Below are 16,745 nucleotides of genomic sequence, written 5' to 3'. Positions count from 1 at the left end.
CCCCTTGGGATCCCTATATATAGTGGGGTAGGAGGGCCTCCCAAACACACCTTATGCCTTTGGTGCAGCCCCTCCATCTCTCCCAAGTTATTCTCCTCACCCGTGGTGCTTGGCGAAGCCCTGCGGGATTGCCACGCTCCTCCACCACCACCACGCCGTTGTGCTGCTGTTGGATGGAGTCTTCCTCAACCTCTCCCTTTCTTCTTGCTGGATCAAGGCGTGGGAGACGTCACCGGGCTGTACGTGTGTTGAACGCGGAGGTGCCGTCCGTTCGGCACTTGATCATCGGTGATTTGAATCACGACGAGTACGACTCCATCAACCCCGTTCACTTGAACGCTTCCGCTTAGCGATCTACAAGGGTATGTAGATGCACTCTCCTTTCTACTCGTTGCTGGTCTCTCCATAGATAGATCTTGGTGTTACGTAGGAAATTTTTTGAATTTCTGCTACGTTCCCCAACAGTGGCATCATGAGCTAGGTCTATTGCGTAGATTCTTTGCACGAGTAGAACACAAAGTAGTTGTGGGCGTTGATTTTGTTCAATATGCTTGCCGTTACTAGTCCAATCTTGTTTCGACGGTATTGTGGGATGAAGCGGCCCGGACCGACCTTACACGTACTCTTACGTGAGACAGGTTCCACCGATTGACATGCACTTGGTGCATAAGGTGGCTAGCGGGTGCCAGTCTCTCCCACTTTAGTCGGAACGGATTCGATGAAAAGGGTCCTTATGAAGGGTAAATAGCAATTGGCATATCACGTTGTGGTTTTGCGTAGGTAAGAAACGTTCTTGCTAGAAACCCATAGCAGCCACGTAAAACATGCAAACAACAATTAGAGGACGTCTAACTTGTTTTTGCAGGGTATGCCATGTGATGTGATATGGCCAAGAAGAATGTGATGAATGATATGTGATGTATGAGATTGATCATGTTCTTGTAATAGGATTCACGACTTGCATGTCGATGAGTATGACAACCGGCAGGAGCCATAGGAGTTGTCTTTATTTTTTGTATGACCTGCGTGTCATTGAAGAACGCCATGTAACTTACTTTACTTTATTGCTAAACGCGTTAGCCATAGAAGTAGAAGTAGTCGTTGGCGTGACAACTTCATGAAGACACGATGATGGAGATCATGGTGTCATGCCGGTGACAAGATGATCATGGAGCCCCGAAGATGAAGATCAAAGGAGCTATATGATATTGGCCATATCATGTCACTACTCTATTTGATTGCATGTGATGTTTATCATGTTTATGCATCTTGTTTGCTTAGAACGACGGTAGTAAATAAGATGATCCCTTACAAAATTTCAAGAAGTGTTCTCCCCTAACTGTGCACCGTTGCTACAGTTCGTCGCTTCTAAGCACCACGTGATGATCGGGTGTGATGGATTCTTACGTTCACATACAACGGGTGTAAGACAGTTTTACACAGCGAAAACACTTAGGGTTAACTTGACGAGCCTAGCATGTGCAGACATGGCCTCGGAACACGGAGACCGAAAGGTCGAGCATGAGTCGTATAGTAGATACGATCAACATGAAGATGTTCACCGATGATGACTAGTCCGTCTCACGTGATGATCGGACACGGCCTAGTTGAATCGGATCATGTGATCACTTAGATGACCAGAGGGATGTCTATCTGAGTGGGAGTTCATAAGATGAACTTAATTATCCTGAACATAGTCAAAAGACCTTTTGCAAATTATGTCGTAGTTCACGCTATAGTTCTACTGTTTTAGATATGTTCCTAGAGAAAATATAGTTGAAAGTTGATAGTAGCGATTATGCGATCAGTAGAAAGCTTATGTCCTTAATGCACCGCTCAGTGTGCTGAACCCCAACGTCGTTTGTCGATGTTGCGAACATCGGACATACACGTTTTGATAACTACGTGATAGTTCAATTAAATGGTTTAAGTAGAGGCACCAAAGACGTTTTCGAAACGTCGCGGAACATATGAGATGTTTCGAGGGCTGAAATTGGGATTTCAGGCTCGTGCCCACGTCAAGAGGTATAAGACCTCCGACGATTTTCTTAGCCTGCAAACTAAGGGAGAAAAGCTCAATCGTTGAGCTTGTGCTCAGATTGTCTGAGCACAACAATCACTTGAATCGAGTGGGAGTTGATCCTCTAGATGAGATAGTGATGTTTCCCCAAAGTCATTGCCACCAAGCTGCTAGAGCTTCGTGATTAACTATAACATATCAGGGATAGATATGATGATCCTTGAAATATTCATGATGTTTGACACCGCGAAAGTAGAAATCAAGAAGGAGCATCAATTGTTGATGGTTGGTGAAACCACTAGTTTCAAGAAGGGCAAGGGAACAAAGGGATACTTCATGAAACAGCAATTCAGCTGCTGCTCTAGTGAAGAAACCCAAGATTGAACCCAAACCCGAGACTAAGTGCTTCTGTAATAAGGGGAACAGTCACTAGAGCGGAATTACCCTAGATACTTGGTAGATGAGAAGGCTGGCAAGGTCGATAGAAGTATATTGGATATACATTATGTTAATGTGTACTTTACTAGTACTCCTAGTAGCACCAGGGTATTAGATACCGGTTCGGTTGCTAAGTGTTAGTAACTCGAAATAAAAGAGCTACGGAATAAACGGAGACTAGCTAAAGGTGAGCTGACGATATGTGTTGGAAGTGTTTCCACGTTTGATGTGATCAAACATCGCACGCTCCCTCTACCATCAAGATTAGTATTAAACCTGAATGGTTTATCGAATCTCGATCGTAGGGATACACATTTTCATGCCAAAAGATATAAGATAGTGATGATAGTACCACTTACTTGTGGCACTGCCATGTAAGTCATAATGGTATAAAACGCATGAAGAAGCTCCATGTTGATGGATCTTTGGACTCACTCATTTTTGAAAAGTTTGAGACATGCGAACCATGTCTATTGGTGTATATGCATGAAGAAACTCCATGCAAATGGATCGTTTGGACTCACTTGATTATGAATCACTTGAGATATGCAAATCATACCACATGGACAAGATGACTAAAAAGCCTCGTTTTCAGTAAGATGGAACAAGATAGCAACTTATTGGAAGTAACACATTTTGATGTGTGCAGTCCAATGAGTGCTGAGGCATGCAGTGAATATCGTTATGTTCTTACTTCACAGATGATTCGAGTAGATGTTGAGAATATTTACTTGATGAAACACAAGTCTGAATTATTGAATGGTTCAAATAATTTCAGAGTGAAGTAGAAGATCATTGTGACAAGAGGATAAAATGTCTATGATATGATCATAGAGATGAATATCTGAGTTACGAGTTTTGGCACACAATTAAGACATTGTGGAAATTGTTTCGCAATTAATACCGCCTGGAACACCATAGTGTGATGGTGTGTCCGAACATCATAGTTGCACCCTATTGGATATGGTACGTACCATGATGTCTCTTATCGAATTACCACTATCGTTCATGGGTTAGGCATTAGAGACAACCACATTCACTTTAAATAGGGCACCACGTAATTCCGATGAGATGACACCGTATGAATTATGGTTTAGAGAAACCTAAGTTGTCGTTTCTTAAAGGTTTGGGGCTGCGACGCTTATGTGAAAAAGTTTCGGGATTAAGCTCGAACCCAAAGCGGATAAAATACATCTTCATAGGACACCCAAAACAGTTGGGTATACCTCCTAATTCAGATCCGAAAGCAATATGAATTGTTTCTAGAATCGGGTCCTTTCTCGAGGAAAAGTTTCTCTCGAAAGAATTGAGTGGGAGGATGGTGGAGACTTGATGAGGTTATTGAACCGTCTCTTCAACTAGTGTGTGACAGGGCACAGGGAGTTGTTCCTGTGGCACCTACACCAATTGAAGTGGAAGCTTATGATAGTGATCATGAAGCTTCGGATCAAGTCACTACCGAACCTCGTGGGATGACAAGGATGCGTACTACTTCAGAGTGGTACGTAATCCTGTCTTGGAAGTCATGTTGCTGGACAACAATGAACCTACGAGCTATGGAGAAGCGATGGTGGGCCCGAATTCCGACAAATGGTTAGAAGCCATGAAATCCGAGAAAGTATCCATATATCAGAACAAAGCATGGACTTTGGTGGACTTGCCCGATGATCGGCAAGCCATTAAGATAAATGGATCTTTAAGAAGAAGACGGACGTGGATGGTAATGTCACCGTCTATGAGACTCGACTTGTGGCGAAGAGTTTTTCACAAGTTCAAGGAGTTGACTACGATGAGATTTTCTCATCCGTAGCGATGCTTAAGTCCGTCGGAATCATGTTAGCATTAGCTGCATTTATGAAATCTGGCAGACGGATGTCAAAACGAGTTTCCTTACCAGTTTTTCGTAAGGAAAGGTTGTATGTAATACAATCAGAAAGTTTTTGTCGATCCTAAGGATGCTAAAAGGTATGCTAGCTCCAGCGATCCTTCTAAGGACTGGAGTGAGCATCTCGGAGTTGGAATGTATGCTTTGATGATGATCAAAGATTTTGGGTTTGTACAAAGTTTATGAGAAACTTGTATTTCCAAAGAAGTGAGTGGGAGCACTATAGAATTTCTGATGAGTATATGTTGTTGACATATTGATGATCAGAAATGATGTAGAATTTCTGGAAAGCATATAGGGTTATTTGAAATGTGTTTTTCAATAGAAAACCTGGATTAAGCTACTTGAGCATTGAGCATCAAGATCTATAAGGATAGATCAATACGCTTAATGGTACTTTCAAATGAGCACATACCTTGACATGATCTTGAAGGTGTTTAAGATGGACCAGTCAAAGAAGGAGTTCTTGCCTGAGTTGTAAGGTACGAAGTTAAGACTTAAAGCTCGACCACGGCAGAATAGAGAGAAAGGACGAAGGTCGTCCCCTATGCTTGAGACGTAGGCTCTTCAGTATGCTGTGTTGTGTACCGCACCTGAAGTGTGCCTTGCCATGAGTCAGTCAAGGGGTACAAGAGTGATCCAAGAATGGCTCACAGGACAGCGGTCAAAGTTATCCTTAGTAACTAGTGGACCAAGGAATTTTATCGATTATGGAGGTGGTAAAAGAGTTCGTCGTAAAGGTTACGACGATGCAAGCTTGACACCTATCCGGATAGCTCTGAGTAGAGAGACCGGATACATATAATGGAGCAATAATTTAGAATAGCTCCAAGTAGAACAGTTATTTGGAATGGCTCCAAATAGAGCGTGGTAGCTACATCTAGGAGATGACATAGAGATTTGTAAAGCACACACGGATCTGAAAGGTTCAGACCCGTTGACTAAAACCTCTCTCACAAGCAACATGATCAAACATAAAACTCATTGAGTGTTAATCACATAGTGATGTGAACTAGACTACTGACTCTAGTAAACTCTTGGGTATTAGTCACATGGCGATGTGACCTGTGAGTGTTAATCACATGGCGATGTGAACTAGATTATTGACTCTAGTGCAAGTGGGAGACTGTTGGAAATATGCGCTAGAGGCAATAATAAAAGTATTATTATTATATTTCCTTGTTCATGATAATTGTCTTTTATTCATGCTATAACTGTATTATCCGGAAATCGTAATACACGTGTGAATACATAGACCACAATATGTCCCTAGTGAGCCTCGAGTTGACTAGCTCGTTGTGATCAACAGATAGTCATGGTTTCCTGGCTATGGAACATTGGATGTCGTTGATAACGGGATCACATCATTAGGAGAATGATGTGATGGACAAGACCCAATCCTAAGCATAGCACAAGGATCGTGTAGTTCGTTTGCTAGAGCTTTGCCAATGTCAAGTATCTCTTCCTTTGACCATGAGATCGTGTAACTCCTGGATACCGTAGGAGTGCCTTGGGTGTATCAAACGTCACAACGTAACTGGGTGACTATAAAGGTACACTACAGGTATCTCCGAAAGTATCTATTGTTTTATGCGGATCGAGACTGGGATTTGTCACTCCGTGTAAACGGAGAGGTATCTCTGGGCCCACTCGGTAGGACATCATCATATGCGCAATGTGACCAAGGAGTTGATCACGGGATGATGTGTGTTACGGAACGAGTAAAGTGACTTGCCGGTAACGAGATTGAACAAGGTATCGGTATACCGACGATCGAATCTCGGGCAAGTAAAATACCGCTAGACAAAGGGAATTGAATACGGGATCGATTGAGTCCTTGACATCGTGGTTCATCCGATGAGATCATCGTGGAACATGTGGGAGCCAACATGGGTATCCAGATCCCGCTGTTGGTTATTGACTGGAGAACATCTCGGTCATGTCTGCATGTCTCCCGAACCCGTAGGGTCTACACACTTAAGGTTCGATGACGCTAGGGTTATAAAGGAAGCTTGTATGTGGTAACCGAATGTTGTTCGGAGTCCCGGATGAGATCCCGGACATCACGAGGAGTTCCGGAATGGTCCGGAGGTAAAGATTTATATATAGGAAGTCCTGTTTCGGCCATCGGGACAAGTTTCGGGGTCATCGGTATTGTACCGGGACCACCGGAAGGGTCCCGGGGGCCCACCGGGTGGGGCCACCTGCCCCGGGGGCCACATGGGCTGTAGGGGGTGCGCCTTGGCCTACATGGGCCAAGGGCACCAGCCCCAAGAGGCCCATGCGCCTGGGGAAACCCTAAAGGAAGAGTCCCAACAGGGGAAGGCACCTCCTAGGTGCCTTGGGGGGGGGGGAGGACTCCTCCCCTGGCCGCCGCCCCCTTGGAGATTGGATCTCCTAGGGGCTGGCGCACCCCCCCCCTTGGGATCCCTATATATAGTGGGGTAGGAGGGCCTCCCAAACACACCTTATGCCTTTGGTACAGCCCCTCCATCTCTCCCAAGTTATTCTCCTCACCCGTGGTGCTTGGCGAAGCCCTGCGGGATTGCCACGCTCCTCCACCACCACCACGCCGTTGTGCTGCTGTTGGATGGAGTCTTCCTCAACCTCTCCCTCTCTCCTTGCTGGATCAAGGCGTGGGAGACGTCACCGGGCTGTACGTGTGTTGAACGCGGAGGTGCCGTCCGTTCGGCACTTGATCATCGGTGATTTGAATCACGACGAGTACGACTCCATCAACCCCGTTCACTTGAACGCTTCCGCTTAGCGATCTACAAGGGTATGTAGATGCACTCTCCTTTCTACTCGTTGCTGGTCTCTCCATAGATAGATCTTGGTGTTACGTAGGAAAATTTTTGAATTTCTGCTACGTTCCCCAACAGGTGGTACCTCGGAAGGACACCTTTCGGTATTTGGGGTCAATGTTGCAGGAGGATGGGGGTATTGATGAAGATGTGAACCATCGAATCAAAGCCGGATGGATAAAGTGGCGCCAAGCTTCTGGCATTCTCTGTGACAAGAGAGTGCCACAAAAGCTAAAAGGCAAGTTCTATAGGACGGCGGTTCGACCCGCAATGTTGTATGGCGCGGAGTGTTGGCTAACTAAAAGGCGACATGTTCAACAGTTAGGTGTGGCGGAGATGCGTATGTTGAGATGGATGCGTGGCCACACGAGGAAGGATTGAGTCCGGAATGATGATATACGAGATAGAGTTGGGGTAGCACCAATTGAGGAGAAGCTTGTCCAACATCGTTTGAGATGGTTTGGGCATATTCAGCGCAGGCCTCCAGAAGCTCCAGTGCATAGCGGACGGATAAAGCGTGCGGAGAATGTCAAGAGAGGGCGGGGTCGACCGATTTTGATATGGGAGGAGTCCGTTAAGAGAGACCTGAAGGATTGGAGTATCGACAAAGAGCTAGCTATGGACAGGGGTGCGTGGAAGCTTGCTATCCATGTGCCAGAGCCATGAGTTGGTTGCGAGATCTTATGGATTTCATCTCTAGCCTACCCCAACTTGTTTGGGACTAAAGGCTTTGTTGTTGTTTGTTTGTTGTTGAGGATGATGAGAACGAGAGGGAGACGGTGAGTTGGCGGCTGGCGGCGTGTTTCTGGGACTGGGAGAGAACAGGATTGTTGACTTTGTTCATGCGTGAGCTGCTCGCTTCTTAATGGGCTGGGCTGTTTCTGTTTGTCTTGCGTACAATTTTTCTTTCTATGAATATATTGTATATTGTATACATGCACAGGGCATGGGCCCCTGCTCGTGCTGGGCCCTAGGCCGTCGCACTCGCCGCCATGGCCCAGGGCCGGCCCTGGAGGTTAGTTTAGTCAGTAAATTGATGATATTGTTGAAGAAAGAGGCAGATTTGATCAGCCATTTTCTTAAGATCCAGCAAAGGTACAGCACATGACAGGTTTGAAAAATAATATTATTATTTGTCTGAAAACATGACAAATATGAAAAGTTTGATAATGCAGAGAGCTTAAAAATAATGCAGGCTACCAACGTCTCCCTAGTGTTGTCTCCATTTTCACTCAGTTCTCTCCCTCGAAAAGGCGACTTGGGCAGCGACAATTCGCCCTCCCCACGTTGGTGTGCTTGTGGGTCCTCGACCCCTCCATCTGTCGCTCAAGCGACAAGAGTGGGACCGAGATCCGGTGCCTTGGCACACACAAGGCACATGTGAACAGTGTTGGGGAACGTAGTAATTTCAAAAAATTTCCTATGCACACGCAAGATTATGGTGATGCATAGCAACGAGAGGAGAGAGTGTGATCTACGTACCCTTGTAGATCGACAGCGGAAGCGTTAGCACAACGCGGTTGATGTAGCCATAAGTCTTCACGGCCCGACCGATCAAGCACCGAAACTACGGCACCTCCGAGTTCTAGCACACGTTCAGCTCGATGACGATCCCTGGACTCCGATCCAGCAAAGTGTCGGGGAAGAGTTCCGCCAGCACGACGGTGTGGTGACGATCTTGATGTACTACCGTCGCAGGGCTTCGCCTAAGCACCAATACAATATTATCGAGGATTATGATGGAAGGGGGCACCGCACACGGCTAAGAATATGATCACGTGGATCAACTTGTGTGTCTAGGGGTGCCCCTGAAGGAAATATGCCCTAGAGGCAATAATAAAGTTATTATTTATTTCCTTATATCATGATAAATGTTTATTATTCATGCTAGAATTGTATTAACCGGAAACATAATACATGTGTGAATACATAGACAAACAGAGTGTCACTAGTATGCCTCTACTTGACTAGCTCATTAATCAAAGATGGTTATGTTTCCTAACCATGGACAAAGAGTTGTTATTTGATTAACGGGATCACATCATTAGTTGAATGATCTGATTGACATGACCCATTCCATTAGCTTAGCACCCGATCGTTTAGTATGTTGCTATTGCTTTCTTCATGACTTATACATGTTCCTATGACTATGAGATTATGCAACTCCCGTTTGCCGGAGGAACACTTTGTGTGCTACCAAACGTCACAACGTAACTGGGTGATTATAAAGGAGCTCTACAGGTGTCTCCAAAGGTACATGTTGGGTTGGCGTATTTCGAGATTAGGATTTGTCACTCCGATTGTCGGAGAGGTATCTCTGGGCCCTCCCGGTAATGCACATCACTTAAGCCTTGCAAGCATTGCAACTAATGAGTTAGTTGCGGGATGATGTATTACAGAACGAGTAAAGAGACTTGTCGGTAACGAGATTGAACTAGGTATTGGATACCGACGATCGAATCTCGGGCAAGTAACATACCAATGACAAAGGGAACAACGTATGTTGTTATGCGGTCTGACCGATAAAGATCTTCTTAGAATATGTAGGAGCCAATATGGGCATCCAGGTCCCGCTATTGGTTATTGACCGGAGACGTGTCTCGGTCATGTCTACATTGTTCTCGAACCCGTAGGGTCCGCACGCTTAAGGTTTCGATGATAGTTATATTATGAGTTTATGAGTTTTGATGTACCGAAGGAGTTCGGAGTCCCGGATGAGATCGGGGAAATGACGAGGAGTCTCGAAATGGTCGAGACGTAAAGATCGATATATTGGACGACTATATTCGGACATCGGAAAGGTTCCGAGTGATTCGGGTATTTTTCGGAGTACCGGGTAGTTACGGGAGAAGCAATGGGCCTTGATGGGCTTTAGTGGGAAGAGGAGAAAGGGCCAAGGGGCTGCTGCGCTCCCCTCCCCTCTGGTCCGAATTGGACTAGGGAAAAGGGGGCCGGCCACCTCTCCTTCTCCTCCACTTCCTTCTCCCTTCCTCCCCTCTTGGTGGACCCCTACTAGGACTTGGAGTCCTAGTAGGACTCCACATCCTGGCCGCACCAATTGCCTTGGCCGGCCTCCTCCTCCTCCTCCATCCTTTATATACTGAGGCAAGGGGCACCCCATAGACACAAGTTGATCCATCTGATCTTACTCTTAGCCGTGTGCGGCGCCCCCAGCCACCATAGTCCTCGATAATATTATAGCGGAGTTTAGGCGAAGCCCTGCTGCAGTAGTACATCAAGATCGTCACCACGCCGTCGTGCTGACGGAACTCTTCCCCGACACTTTGCTGGATCGGAGTCCGGGGATCATCATCGAGCTGAACATGTGCTAGAACTCAGAGGTGCCGTAGTTTCCGTGCTTGATCGGTCGGGCCGTGAAGACGTACAACTACATCAACCAAACGCTTCCGTTGTGGATCTACCAAGGGTATGTAGATCACACTCTCCCCTCGTTGCTATGCATCACCATGATCTTGCATGTGCGTAGGAAATTTTTTGAAATTACTACGTTCCCCATCAGTGGCATCCGAGCCTAGGTTTTATGGTTTGATGTTATATGCACGAGTAGAACACAAGTGAGTTGTGGGTGATATAAGTCATACTGCCTACCAGCATGTCATACTTTGGTTCGGCGGTATTTTTGGATGAAGCGGCCCGGACCGACATTACGTGTACGCTTATGCGAGACCGGTTCTCCCGACGTGCTTTGCACATAGGTGGCTTGCGGGTGACTGTTTCTCCAACTTTAGTTGAACTGAGTGTGGCTACGCCCGGTCCTTGCGAAGGTTAAAATGGCATCAACTTGACAAACTATCGTTGTGGTTTTGATGCATAGGTAAGATTGGTTCTTGCTTAAGCCCGTAGCAGCCACGTAAAACTTGCAACAACAAAGTAGAGGACGTCTAACTTGTTTTTGCAGGGCATGTTGTGATGTGATATGGTCAAAACATGATGAGATATAAGTTGTTGTATGAGATGATCATGTTTTGTTGAAGTTATTGGCAACTGGCAAAAGCCTTATGGTTGTCTCTTTATTGCATAAGATGCAAGCGCCAATTAATTGCTTTACTTTATCGCTATGCGATAGCAATAGTTGCAAGAGCAATAGTTGGCGAGACGACAATGTGACGACATATTGATATAGATCAAGATGATGGAGATCATGGTGTCATGCCGATGATGATGGAAATCATGACGATGCTTTGGAGATGGATATCAAAGGCACAAGATGATGATGGCCATATCATGTCACATATTTTGATTGCAAGTGATGTTTATCTTTTATACATCTTATTTTTGCTTAGTTTGACGGTAGCATTTTAAGATGATCTCTCACTAATTATCAAGAAGTGTTCTCCCTGAGTATGCACCATTGCGAAAGTTCTTCATGCTGAGACACCACGTGATGATCGGGTGTGATAGGCTCTACGTTCAAATACAACGGGTGCAAAACAGTTGCACACGCGGAATACTCAGGTTATACTTGACGAGCCAAGCATATACAGATATGGCCTCGGAACATGGAGACCGAAAGGTCGAGCGTGAATCATATAGTAGATATGATCAACATAGTGATGTTCACCAATGAAACTACTCCATCTCACGTGATGATCGGACATGGTTTAGTTGATTTGGATCACGTGATCACTTAGAGGATTAGAGGGATGTCTATCTAAGTGGGAGTTCTTAAGTAATATGATTAAATTGAACTTAAATTTATCATGAACTTAGTCTTGGTAGTATTTTGCAAATTATGTTGTAAATCAATAGCTCACGTTATTGCTTTCATATGTTTATTTTGATATGTTCCTAGAGAAAAATTGTGTTGAAAGATGTTAGTAGCAATGATGCGGATTGGATCCGTGATCTGAGGTTTATCCTCATTGCTGCACAGAGGAATTATGTCCTTGATGCACCGCTAGGTGATAGACCTATTGCAGGAGCAGATGCTGACGTTGTGAACGTTTGGCTAGCTAAATACGATGACTACTTGATAGTTTAGTGCACCATGCTTAACGGCTTAGAATCGGGATTTCAAAGACGTTTTGAACGTCATGGACCATATGAGATGTTCCAGGAGTTGAAGTTAATATTTCAAGCAAATACCCGAGTTGAGAGATATGAAGTCTCAAACAAGTTCTATAGCTAAAAGATGGAGGAGAATCGCTCAACTAGTGAGCATGTGCTCAGATTGTCAGGGTACTACAATCGCTTGAATCAAGTGGGAGTTAATCTTCCAGATAAGATAGTGATTGACAGAATTCTCTAGTCACCATCACCAAGTTAGTAGAACTTCGTGATGATCTATAGTATGCAAGGGATGACGAAAACGAATCCCGAGCTTTTCATGATGATGAAATCGATGAAGGAAGAAATCAAGAAAGAGCATCAAGTGTTGATGGTTGACAAGATCACTAGTTTCAAGAAAAGGGCAAAGGGAAGAAGGGGAACTTCAAGAAGAACGGCAAGCAAGTTGTTGCTCAAGTGAAGAAGCCCAAGTCTGGTCCTAAGCCTGAGACTAAGTGCTTCTACTGCAAAGGGACTGGTCACTGGAAGCGGAACTGTCCCAAGTATTTGGCGGATAAGAAGGATGGCAAAGTGAACATAAGTATATTTGATATACATGTTATTGATGTGTACTTTACTAGTGTTTATAACAACCCCTCGGTATTTGATACTGGTTCAGTTGCTAATATTAGTAACTCGAAACGGGAGTTGCAGAATGAACAGAGACTAGTTAAGGGTGAAGTGACGATGTGTGTTGGAAGTGGTTCCAAGATTGATATGATCATCATCGCACACTCCCCTATACTTTTGGGATTAGTGTTGAACCTAAATAAGTGTTATTTGGTTTTTGCGTTGAGCATGAATATGATTTGATCATGTTTATTGCAATACGGTTATTCATTAAAGTCAGAGAATAATTGTTGTTCTATTTACATGAATAAAACCTTCGATGGTCATACACCCAATGAAACAAGTTCGTTGGATCTCGATCGTAGTGATACACATATTCATAATATTGAAACCAAAAGATGCAAAGTTAATAATGATAGTGCAACTTATTTGTGGCACTGCCATTTAAGTCATATTGGTGTAAAGCGCATGAAGAAACTCCATGCTGATGGGCTTTTGGAATCACTTGATTATGAATCACTTGATGCTTGCGAACCATGCCTTATGGGAAAGATGACTAAAACGCCGTTCTCCGGAACAATGAAGCAAGCAACAGATTTGTTGGAAATCATACATACTGATGTATGTGGTCCGATGAATATTAAGGCTTGCAGCAGGTATCATTATTTTCTGACCTTCACAGATGATATGAGCAGATATGGGGATATCTACTTGATAAAACATAAGTCTGAAACATTTGAACAGTTCAAAGAATTTTAGAGTGAAGTGGAAAATCATCGTGACAAGAAAATAAAAGTTTCTACGATATGATCGCAGAGGTAAAATATTTGAGTTACGAGTTTGGTCTTCAATTAAAACAATGTGAAATAGTTTCACTACTCACGCCACCTGGAACACCATAGTGTAATGGTGTGTCCGAACGTCATAATCGTACTTTATTAGATATAGTGCGATCTATGATGTCTCTTACCGATCTACCACTATCGTTTTGGGGTTATGCATTAGAGACAGCTGCATTCACGTTAAAGAGGGCACCATCTAAATCCGTTGAGATGACACCGTGTGAACTATGATTTGGCAAGAAACCTAAGCTGTCGTTTCTTAAAGTTTGGAGTTGCGATGCTTATGTGAAAAAGTTTCATCTCGATAAGCTCAAACTCAAATCGGAGAAATATGTCTTCATAGGATACCCAAAGGAGACAGTTGGGTACACCTTCTATCACAGATCCGAAGGCAAGACATTCGTTGTTAAGAATGGATCCTTTCTAGAGAAGGAGTTTCTCTCGAAAGAAGTGAGTGGGAGGAAAGTAGAACTTGATAAGGTAATTGTACCTTCTCCCTTATTGGAAAGTAGTTCATCACAGAAATCTGTTCCTGTGACTACTACACCAATTAGTGAGGAAGCTAATGATGATGATCATGTAACTTCAGATCAAGTTACTACCGAATCTCGTAGGTAAACCAGAGTGAGATCCACACCAGAGTGGTACGGTAATCTTGTTCTGGAAGTTATGTTACTAGACCATGACGAACCTACGAACTACGAGGAAGCGATGATGAGCCCAGATTTCGCAAAATGGCTTGAGGCCATGAAATCTGAGATGGGATCCATGTATGAGAACAAAGTATGGACTTTGGTTGACTTGCCCGATGATCGGCAGGCCATAGAAAATAAATGGATCTTCAAGAGGAAGACGGACGCTGATAGTAGTGTTACTATCTACAAAGCTAGAATTGTCGCAAAAGGTTTTCGACAAGTTCAAGGTGTTGACTACGATGAGAGTTTCTCACTCATATCTATGCTTAAATCTGTCCAAATCATGTTAGCAATTGCCGCATTTTATGAAATCTGGCAAATGGACAACAAAACTGCAATCCTTAATGGATTTCTTAAAGAAGAGTTGTATATGATGCAACCAGAAGTTTTTGTCAATCCTAAAGGTGTTAACAAAATGTGCAAACTCCAGCGATCCATCTATGGACTGGTGTAAGCATCTCGGAGTTGGAATATACGCTTTGATAAGTTGATCAAAGCATATAGTTTTATACAGACTTGCGGTGAAGCCTGTATTTACAAGAAAGTGAGTGGGAGCACTACAGCATTTCCGATAAGTATATGTGAATGACATATTGTTAATCGGAAATAATGTAAATTATTCTGCAAAGCATAAAGGAGTGTTTGAAAGGAGTTTTTCAAAGAAAGACCTCGGTGAAGTTGCTTACATATTAAGCATCAAGATCTATAGAGATAGATCAAGACGCTTGATAAGTTTTTTCAATAAATACATACCTTGACAAGATTTTGAAGTAGTTCAAAATGGAACAGTCAAAGAAAGAGTTTCTTGCCTATGCTACAAGGTGTGAAATTGAGTAAGACTCAAAGCTCGACCACGACAGAAGATAGAAAGAGAATGAATGTCATTCCCTATGCCTTGGTCATAGGTTCTATAAAGTATGCCATGCTGTATACCAGATCTATTGTATGCCCTACCACTGAGTTTGGCAAGGGAGTACGATAGTGATCTAGCAGTAGATCACTGGACAGCGGTCAAAATTATCCTTAGTGGAATAAGGATATGTTTCTCGATTATGGAAGTGAAAAAAGGTTTGTCGTAAAGGGTTACGCCGATGCAAGTTTTGACACTGATCCAGATGACTCTAAGTCTCAATCTGGATACATATTGAAAGTGGGAGCAATTAGCTAGAGTAGCTCCATGCAGAGCATTGTTGACATAGAAATTTGCAAAATACATGCGGGTCTGAATGTGGCAGACCCGTTGACTAAACTTCTCTCACAAGCAACACATGATCACTTTTTGGGTCTTAATCACATAGCGATGTGAACTAGATTATTGAATCTAGTAAACCCTTTGGGTGTTAGTCACATGGAGATGTGAACCAATCACATAAAGATGTGAACTATTGATGTTAAATCACATGGCGATGTGATCTAGATTATTGACTCTAGTGCAAGTGGGAGACTGAAGGAAATATGCCCTAGAGGCAATAATAAAGTTATTATTTATTTCCTTATATCATGATAAATGTTTATTATTCATGCTAGAATTGTATTAACCGGAAACATAATACATGTGTGAATACATAGACAAACAAAGTGTCACTAGTATGCCTCTACTTGACTAGCTCATTAATCAAAGATGGTTATGTTTCCTAACCATGGACAAAGAGTTGTTATTTGATTAACGGGATCACATCATTAGTTGAATGATCTGATTGACATGACCCATTCCATTAGCTTAGCACCCGATCGTTTAGTATGTTGCTATTGCTTTCTTCATGACTTATACATGTTCCTATGACTATGAGATTATGCAACTCCCGTTTGCCGGAGGAACACTTTGTGTGCTACCAAACGTCACAACGTAACTGGGTGATTATAAAGGAGCTCTACAGGTGTCTCCAAAGGTACATGTTGGGTTGGCGTATTTCGAGATTAGGATTTGTCACTCCGATTGTCGGAGAGGTATCTCTGGGCCCTCCCGGTAATGCACATCACTTAAGCCTTGCAAGCATTGCAACTAATGAGTTAGTTGCGGGATGATGTATTACAGAACGAGTAAAGAGACTTGCCGGTAACGAGATTGAACTAGGTATTGGATATCGACGATCGAATCTCGGGCAAGTAACATACCGATGACAAAGGGAACAACGTATGTTGTTATGCGGTCTGACCGATAAAGATCTTCGTAGAATATGTAGGAGCCAATATGGGCATCCAGGTCCCGCTATTGGTTATTGACCGGAGACGTGTCTCGGTCATGTCTACATTGTTCTCGAACCCGTAGGGTCCGCACGCTTAAGGTTTCGATGACAGTTATATTATGAGTTTATGAGTTTTGATGTACCGAAGGAGTTCGGAGTCCCGGATGAGATCGGGGACATGACGAGGAGTCTCGAAATGGTCGAGACGTAAAGATCGATATATTGGACGACTATATTC

This window comes from Triticum dicoccoides, chromosome 7A (assembly GCF_002162155.2).
Source record: "Triticum dicoccoides isolate Atlit2015 ecotype Zavitan chromosome 7A, WEW_v2.0, whole genome shotgun sequence".
NCBI lineage: Eukaryota > Viridiplantae > Streptophyta > Magnoliopsida > Poales > Poaceae > Triticum > Triticum dicoccoides.
Note: the sequence above shows the minus strand (reverse complement) of the source record.